Source organism: Numida meleagris, chromosome 2, assembly GCF_002078875.1.
Source record: "Numida meleagris isolate 19003 breed g44 Domestic line chromosome 2, NumMel1.0, whole genome shotgun sequence".
Classification (NCBI taxonomy): Eukaryota; Metazoa; Chordata; class Aves; order Galliformes; family Numididae; genus Numida; species Numida meleagris.
This window is the reverse complement of record NC_034410.1, coordinates 127781344-127791047: the sequence shown is the minus strand read 5'-3', so window position 1 is coordinate 127791047 and position 9704 is coordinate 127781344. Positions and strand designations below refer to the sequence as shown.

The 9704-nt window shown below is 40.2% G+C and overlaps 1 protein-coding gene across 1 annotated transcript in view; it reads left to right on the top strand.

The window, feature by feature from the left end:
• UBR5 (ubiquitin protein ligase E3 component n-recognin 5) overlaps positions 5900 to 9704 on the top strand; it is a 72473-nt gene continuing 68668 nt past the window's right edge. The window contains exons 1-4 of the mRNA XM_021385558.1: positions 5900 to 5906; positions 8381 to 8425; positions 8945 to 9026; positions 9213 to 9289. The gene's annotated coding sequence lies outside the window, so the exon portion shown is untranslated. The remainder of the gene's footprint in view (positions 5907 to 8380; positions 8426 to 8944; positions 9027 to 9212; positions 9290 to 9704) is intronic.

Sequence of the window (9704 nt, the reverse complement as noted above, 5' to 3'; positions counted from 1 at the left end):
CTCTGATAATCAGCTTCTGTGGAAAAAGTACCTGGCAAGAGATATTCTTTCAGTCTGTGCCTGTGTATCTCCTTGCTTGGGTACCCAAAAGCATCATTTCAAAGTAGCGGGCTAGTGAAGAGTGGATCTGTGGGCTGCTGCTCCAGCAGACTTTCTTACCCCCTCTGTGTATACCGATGAGCAAATCGGTTAACAATCCCAAGCAGATGTTGCTGGAAGGAGCTGGGGCAGGGTGTGGTGTCACTCTGTGTGGGGAACCAGCGGGGACGAGGAGCTGTGTCCTGGCCCCAGACGCCTGCAGGAGGGGGAATGCTCCACATGTCTGTAGTGCAGAGCTCCGTCTTCCATGTCCTCGGGCCTACCGGGACACCTCCTGCTTGGGAGAAGAGGGGGTGCAGTACTACAGCCTTCTGTGAATACTTGAGCTCCAGGCAGTGGTTTATTTTGGTGTGCTTTAAACTGCTTCCTAATCTAATGTAGCACAAGCGAAATTAGCTTGCTTCAAACAGAAATAGGTGAGTTTGTTTGTGGGGAAACATTGCTAACGTGGCACTTGAATTCCATGAGTTACAACTGCTTCGTGAGCCTTTGGTGACCAGGGATGTGCTGACTAATTTGAATTAACTTCTAGACTGGAGTGAGGGAATGGCAGGGCTGTCATGGTGTTATTATTAGGTTTATACTTGGACTTTAGGTTTGTACCATTATTAGGTTTGTGTTTGGACTTCAGGTTTGTAACATCAGTGTGGTTCATACATTAGGAAGCAGGTCATTAAGGTTTGATCTATTTATTTCAGTATTGTTTCTTGAGGATAATAATTTGGGAACTTGAGCATCTTCATCTATGAACCAAAGTAGTTTCAGTGGAAATTCTGTCTGCATGTTCTTTCTTTACTTATGTGAGGCATTTTTTTTTTCTTTTTCTGAGTAGATCTGAATAAGAAGTCTGACTTTTATCTTTGGGCAGCCTCATTCTAATTTAGTTGGTAAATAAGAATGTGGTTTATTCCACACTGAGACTAATGCAACTTCTGTTGTTTAAACAGCTTAAATAAATTGCATATATGTATACTTTATAACTTCCAAGGCAAATTTCTCACTAGCTGCTCACAGTTTACCTGTGAGCATCCTTTGATACCCAGCTGATTGTATAAGGTTACTTACGCATAGACTATCTGTGCCTGTTTGGACTTTGCTTTGTCAGGGTCCTTTTCTGGCTGTAATTTGCTCTGTGCCCCAAAAGCTGTTTCCTTTGAGTGCACGTGCGATTGGCCGTGAATGTTCTTGCTGAAACTTTGATGAGAACGTGTAAATGAAATTAACTGCTCTCATGGAAGGGGAACGGTTTGTTTGTTCTCACCTCTCACCTTCCATCAGCTGCGTGTCTGATCCCACAGTAAACTGACTTAGTAAACTGTGCAGTAAGCACAGTTTTGTGGATTGGTGGGTATAACTCCTGAGTGAGTATCCCTCAGGGTAGATGGACTAAACAAGGGAGGGTTTTGGACAGTGCTGCAAGAGGGAGAATGGGAGTGAAGAGCAGGGGAAGAGGAAACAGGATCGAGTTCCTTCCATTTTGAAAGCAGCAAGTTTATTTTGGCTACTGTAATGTGAAACTGCACTGTGAATGTGATCTGGGATGAGAGTAGTTGTGACCAGTCACGAGGAATTCAGTAAAATAGCAGTTGGGACGCAAACACAGCCTCTTTTTTTTTTTTTTTTTTCCCTTCCCAAATTATCAGTGCGGTTTGGGCTTTTTTGTTGATTCTGCCAATGAATAAATAAGGATTAATGGGATGACGTCTTGATAGCTGTATTGTAGGGATGGCAGTTTATGTTAGAGCTGTCAGAAAACAACTTTAATTCTGAGACATCTAAGGTATCAGTCAATGTCCACGTTCTAATTTTTTGTAAAGGTTAGAATCTGTAATCAATTGCACACTTCTAAGGCAATTTTGATATAGTAAGTGTGTTTATTACTTCTTGCAGAGGTATCCTTTGTGGAGTCTCAAAGGAGATATGTCATAAATATATAATTAAGCCACATAGGTTTAATTAATGTGCGTAATACCTTTTTTCTTAAACTTTCTAAAGTTTGAGTAGGTAAGTATAATTGTGTACCAAACAGTTATGTAAGAAGTTACTTAATGCTTGAATAAAACAACTGAAGACGTACTGGAGCGCAGCAAGCTTTGCAGTGTGCTCTAACTGTGCTGTTATTCTTAATGGCATGGTTAGTTGTTCTTGAATTAAATGAAATAGAACATAGGATGTGTTTGAAAATAGGGAGGGGGCTTCCAAGTACCTTCTGTAGTGGTGATTACGCTGTCTGCAGTCATGGTAGCTAATTTTACAAGATATTCTATATAAAAAATTCTGTCTTTCCCTGCATCAACTTAACAGCCACTTTAAGCAAAAGAAAATCAGATAGAAAAACCACGTGTGCTTTTCAATTGCTTTTCAGTCGTTGGTTTTTTTTGTTTTTTTTTTTTTTACACTTGAATTCAACAAACTCCTGTATGGGCTTGGCTTTGATTAACGCTTTCACATAGAAGACTGCAGCTAGTGGGCATTTGTGTGCCCCGGAGAACATGGGGCCAAGGCCTAGTTACAGGGGCTAGGGGATTTTAAAGTGGGAAATAAAAAATTGGAGGAAAAAAGTATTGAATTAAGCATGAAAATATAATTTTCAAGATATACATGTTTTTTGGAGCAATGTTGTAAGCTTGTCAATTTAAATGAAGATGGTCACAGCACTAATTAGTCCAATATAGCAACAGTTTTTCACCTTTCACGTCATAAGTTCTTTATCTTTCTGGCCTAGTGTTATTTTAGTACTGTTTTGACAATTAACTCTATGTTTTAAAAGTTTGTCTGTCAGCATTCATCCAGTACTGCTTGCTTCACTCTTACTGTTCCCTTCCAGGGCAAAAAGAACTGTTTGGTTTTGATTTAGAAATCTTTGGTACGTTTGACAGAGAAGTTGTACCCATACGAAGGTATGGAGCTTGCCTCTTCTGTGCAGTGCGGACGTGCTCACTGGCTATTTTTGTAATCCCAAGTCTGTTGATGTTATACCATAAGGTGTCTCTTGGAGACTCCTCAAATTGTGTATATCCAAAAGGAGATGAAACTTGAGTAGCTTTTTTTCAGTAAGCCAGTTACTACCTGTTGCCAGAAAAGATGCTCCAAAATAGCCTTGATCCCCTGCGTTTCTGATATTTAACTTTATATTATAAGGTTTTCATAATGAACGTGGAATAAAAGCCAAAAACATTCAGATGATTAACACTATTTTGGAAGTTGACTATGTTGGAACTACCAACTATCAGTGTTGGTTTATTGCCAGCCGCGAGGTCTGCCAACTGAGTTTGTGGCAGCAGTAGTGTAACTCAGCAGATGATAGCATGACGGCTGCTGGAGGCTCTCAGCGTTTTGAGAAATTTGTGTCTTTAGGAAAGCAGAGTGGGGGAAGTACAAAGGAGCATGCTTTCTGTTTGATTGTTTTTTCTTGGTTTTGTTTTCTTTTTTTTTTTATTTTTCCTGCTCCAACCATCGCTGTAGGCATTTGGGAATATCATGAGTGATCCAGGGCTGTGATAGTCATACAGCTGTAGTTTTCCTGTTCACTGGAAAACAGCTCACAAGGAAGCTTCAGCGCTCTGTGTGCAGGACTTAGTGGTATTGCTGTCTGCATCGTGTTTGCCATCATCTCTGCAGTGAGGTGGATCTTGACTGGGGCCTCTGAATGCTACTAAAAGTTCTCATTTCATTATGTATTTTCCTCTGTGGAGTCTGACACTGACCTAATATATAGAAGTATTTGTTCTACGCTATTTTTTTTTACCAAAACTTTAACTGGAAAAGAAATAGTTACCGATGTGAAAGTGGTTTGATGAGAACTGTAGGCCTTACTCTGTTGTCGCTGGAAGTTGCAGGTTTCTGGTGCTTCCTTTGGTGAAGGTGGGATCAATCGAATTTCTCTTCATCTTGCAAGATTTTGTTTCCTTAAACATCTCTGTGTTTATTCTTTCCTTTATAAAGTGAAGATTTGATGTTCTCTACCAACTGTGAAAATGATCAGAGCTACATCTTTTTCTTTCTGGTAAATACCAAGAAGTTCAAAAAAGGAGAAAAATGAGAAAATAAAAGAATTTATGATTTTTTCATGTTTTTTTTCAACTCTTCAGAGAACAGAGGTGTTGTCTGACCTTCAGTGAAGATATGAAGATCTTTCTGTTCAGCTTTGAGCTCACTTAAGGCATCACTAACTGCAGCCCTCCCTGCCACCAAAAGACATTGACGCAATTTGCTGACTTTGGCGAACTCTAACTGTCTCTACAGCAGGGATTTAAAGGTCCTTAATAAAGCATTCCAGTGATGTGAACCATGTTGTGGGGACAGATCATGTGTTGGGGATTGCCCTCCCTGGATGATTGGGTGTGGGGGATCGAGAGGGTTTGCTGGGGTAGCCAGTGCGCTGCCTGGTTCTCTTGTGGCACTGCAGCTGTATCGGGTGAAGCTGTGACCTAAAATAGGATGGCTGTAGGCCAGATGTGAAGGAGGAGGAGGTACTTGCTGTGCTGCTTCACGAGCTCTTGTAGAGGAGCCAAAATGCTAGCTGCTCTGAGGGGAAGCACCTAGAGTGCTGTGCCTGCAGTATGGGTGGAGAAGAAAGAGTCTGCTTTTTGACACTGCAGAAGGAGTGTTGTGATGAGCTGTGCACCTCAGAAAGCTGGGTTTGCTTTGGAGGGATTTCACCTACAGTGTAATGCTGCAAAGGAACAACTTCAGGAAAAAAACGAGAATCCTTTGATACTGTGCCTGGGACTCCGCAGTGTTCCTTGCAGAGTGCAGAAGGGCTTTCTTCTTTCTGGAGATGTGCGGTATGTGAACATCTTAGCTTACTTCTATGTATTTAAATCCCATGTTTGGGTTGTTTCACTTCCGTGAGCTTTACTGTGTGTTCTTTAAATATCCAGCTGACACTTACAAATTTAGGCTAATGATACAGAGAAAAGTGAAAAGTTGCTTCTTTTACTGCAGTAAAGAATTTCGTCTTGGAGATGGTAGAAATTGTTTTAATGTAGTCTTATTAGCCTAAAGCTGCAGCATGTCAGATATTAGCACCTGTAAAAGTGTTTAGTTGCTATTCAATGGTGAGTAAGTTTTTGAAGAGAAAATGATGCAATTCTTGCTACAGCTATTGGGTGAGATTCCTATTTACAGTGCTTCATGCTTTCATGATACTTGCCAGGTGAAGGTCTTGCACATGTCTAGTGAGTGTCAAAAATGTTTTTCTTGCCTTTTTTTAATACTAGTTTCCTAACACGTGGCTTGGAGAGAAAGATGGGCATACATACATGGAACAAGTGAAAAACCTTGGAGCGGTCAGGTAGTTCTGCTCATGTCCTCTGGTTGGTTTGTTGGTCAGTGAGCTGAGCCTGGCATCTTGAAAGATGGCTGTTCCCCAGGGATGACCAGCAAGGGATGCCTTTTGGAAGCTGAGTGTGGTGAACATGTACAATGAAAGTCTATGTTAAATAAAATCTTAGGCCAGCTTGCCTACTTTAATGAGGAAAACTTCTCTTCTTACCAATTGGATGAAAGTTATGAAACAAAATTTAACTTACATGAATTTCAGCACTTGCTTAAATCAATTAAAATTGCTTTAAAGTTTATGCAAGAACTTCAGTACAGTACACAGTAGTATGAATTGAGTTTACTCAATTACTTGATTTTTTTTTTTTTGTAGTGAGGTGGCACAGTTGGAAGGCTCCTCAGATAAATTTCCCTGAAAAGATAAGTGTGTTTTGAGGAAAAATAACAACTTCTGGTGCATAAAGTGCCACCTGTGAAGGCCGAGCTCCTGTGGTCCTGACCTGGAGCCTTTGCTGTTGCTTGGTGTGAGTGTTGTTCCTTTCTCTTCTGCTCGGTTTGGAGAAGCTAGAGGTTGTAGCTGCTAAAACTGAAATAAAGGAAATCCCAGTTTGTCTCGGGCAGACTGACTGCTTGTCTTTCTTCACAACTGATTTTGCATAAATTTTGGCTGGACTATTTAAAGAATGTGCATCTTAACACAGAAGCCATCAACACTGACATTTTTGTCTAGTGTGTTTCACCAAAAATCTGCTTGTGAGCCAAACACGTGGTGCTTCCATCTTTATCCTTTGAAATGGCTTAACTGCCTTTAATAAGATTTTTCTTTTTAAGGCTTAACCTCTCTGGACGTTCATATTGGAGGTGAGAGATAAGAAAGATTGAATAAAAGGTCTCAGTGTTGGCGTTCCTTAATGCAGGAATTGATTAAATCATCTCTGCCTGTCTTTCTGCTTTCAGGGCACCATCGGTGGAGATGATGGAATCTCATTGTTACAGTTAACCTGATCTCAAAGCTGCGCTTAGCGATTGTCCTGCGCAGGGTCTGTAGCACAGTACCCAGCAGCTCTCTGCAAGCAGAGTAATGGATTGCTGCGGGAAACAGTTTTTTGTGAAATGTTTTAGAATTTTTATTTGCTCAAACACGTCCTCTGCACAGAACGTCTGAGCGTGGTGGTTTTATGCTTACCTTTCAGCGGGCTTAGTTCTGTGATCGCAGTTGGCACGGACCCTGGTGGCAGCTCAGGGCAGAGCACTGAACTCCCTCTGGCTTTTTGTTCGGTCGGCACTTTTTAATTTTTAGTTTTTGAACTTAGTGATGTTCTATATGAAATTCAAGTCCTTGTGGTTCTTCAAGTCTGCTAACAGCAGCTGCACAACAGATGGGAAGGTTTGTGCAAGTGTAATACTTTCAGTATTGTAGCTTATAACCTCCTCTGCTCTCTCACCATAGGTGTTGTCAGCAGCCTCTTTGAGTCCCGTTAGCTCTCTTTTGATCTTGACTTGTTGCAGGTAGACCTACTCTTCAGATTGGCGTTACTGACAGTCTCATAGAGCACGCAACTTTTACCTTGCTGAGTGTTTTCCCTATCACTTGTTTAAAAAAAAGTTAAAAAAGGATGCTTTTTTGCAAATTGGATAAATCTCTTTCTATAGTCATGACATAAAGCTCAGATACAGGAGCTAGATATTGCGGGTAGACTGTTCATTGTTCCCAGTGAAGCGTTGCTTCATGTGCTGCCAGCTTTTCTTCAGGCGGTGCTGTGAACTTAAAGGTGGTTTTCCCACTCCTGCTCGCCAGGAGGAGGAATGCTAATGGAAACCTGGTCAGCGTTCCTTGGAAGCCCCCGGTGATATGCTTAAGACATGAAGCCTCAAGGTTGTTTACCTAGCCAGACGTTACGCAGCAGATCCCTGCTTGTTTATAGGACTTTATAGTGTGTTGTGGACTATGTGCCGTTCATCTTTGGGATTTCATTCAGTATCCCACAGTAATTCATCACTTGCGTGGAGTACCTTCTACACAGATGGCATATGAAGTTCATGTTCAGTCTTCACCTTTTGGGCATGGCCTCCACGGAATCTTACCTTGTATGTGTGAAGGAGCTGTGGCTGGTGATTGGGATGCTGCCAGTGCCCCCTTACAGAACAGCAGCTTGGCTGCCAATGTGTTTGCCTCCTCCCTGCTCCCTTTTCACTGGGGTGCTTCTATTTTGCGCTTGTGTTGGGTGTAAAGCTATCTTTATCAGCGTAAATTATTTTGTTTCTCTACCAGACACGTTGTTTCTTTGCACCCTCCTCCTTCTATTTCGGGTGGCTCTACTGGCTAAGCAGAAGTGGTCTGTGGATTGACCAACTTTTTGGGTTCTTATCTTTCACTTCGGTGAGGTACCATAAAAGTGACTTGCAGTTTGTTTTGGAAACAGTTTCCCTTTTAGTAAATGTGATACTTTAGGTAATCCCGTATAAGATGATGAATTTTTCAGTGTTATTTTTTCTACTCGTATCTAGAGATAGTGCCTGTTGCTTCCTCTGCTTGTGTGTGAAGTTGTAAATGCTGTAACAAGACACCTTCCTGGTAGTGACTTGCAAAAGACACTGAAATGCAGGAGAATATGGATTTTGGGGCAAGGTAACAGGTAGAAGATAGAAAACTTAATTTGAAACAAAACACTGTCATTTCTGATGTAGACTCCCAGCACTGAGTAGCATTTATATTAAGCTTCGCTGCATCTGGTAGTAAGTGGATTCCAATAATGTACTTTCACTGTCCCCTGCTATAATGTCATCAGATTTGTTTGCTGTTCAACAGTTTGTTAATAGTTAAATTTGGGATTTAGATGTTCTGTTTAATCAGCGTGTAATATTGTTGAAGTATCCCTGCCAACTAAACAAAGTCGCGTTGTAATTGTGCCAGTTAAGTGGGTGTTATGTACAATAGAGGATATTTCTCAAACAACATCTAATGTCTTCATTTCTTTTTTTTTTCTTTTTTTTTCAGGTTAAGGGAAGTATCAGAGAAGCTGAACAAATATAATTTAAACAGGTAAGGTGTATTACATGGTGGTGTAAGTAATTTAGGGAAGTATGATATTTCCAACAAGAATTAAGACTGCATTATACCTGTAGCCTTAAAGCTTCAGTACTAGTATTGAAGTTCAGACATGCGTTATGTAAGAGAATTCTTGTATTAAGGTGAAAATGTTAGATTTTCAGTTAAGATGTACTGAATTATTAAATACCCACTTTATTAAATGACTCTTGAAGTATGGTGCTTACCGTTTGTTAATGATCAAATTAAGTGAAAAATCTGTCATCTTTTAAAGTTTTATTCTTCATTTTCTGTGCTTAATGACTGGAAACGCATCAAGTTGCTTCAGCCGATCTACGTGTTTAGTCATTCTTGAATGTTTTTATCAGTGACCATGGCTGCACATTGTTCCTTCCAAATGCCATTTGTTTGTTTGTTGTTTGCTTTTTTTTCTTGTGTTTGTTTTGTTGTTGTTTTTTTTTTCCAGGCTTCGAAAGTTTAAAAATATTATACATGCTCACTTTTTGTTTTCAGCCACCCCCCTTTGAATGTATTGGAACAGGCTACTATTAAACAGTGTGTGGTGGGACCAAATCATGCTGCATTTCTTCTTGAGGTAAATGACTCAATCTGTTCAGATAACAAATTTGATATCATACGGTTAAAACTAATTCTTCTAACATCAAATTGATAAACATTCTTCAGCAACTGAAGACTTGTTTTTGCTTGCATTTTTTTTTTCCCCATAACTCTGTCTTGCATTTCAATTTTGGACACTTGATTTTCTTGTTTTTAAATATAGGATGGTAGAGTCTGCAGGATTGGTTTTTCAGTTCAGCCAGACAGATTGGAATTGGGTAAACCTGATAATAGCGATGGGTAAGAAACACTTTTCTTTCTATTAAATGTTTCTTTGAAGTGGATAAGCAGCTTGACTGCTTTTTTGGTTTGGTATTTGTTTGCCTTTGGAATGGGTACTTTGAGTAGATACATAGTGGTTATGGTGATGCAGCCAAACAGCCTAGCTTGACAAACTGGTGTAGGAGTAAACACTAGATTTGGCTCTAAAACACAAGTGAGACAGGATGTCTATAAATTAAAGAAACATGCCCCACCAAAAAAAATAGTCATGAAAGAAATTGTTTTAAAGTGTTAAGCCCAATGTAGAATCCACTCTGGAAGTGGTCCCGTCTGGAAAGGCTTACTTTCTAGATCCGCTACTTTCAGTTCCAGGTAAGTCCTCCTTAACAGGACTATGTAACAGTTACTATTTGGATGTAAAATGCTTATTAAT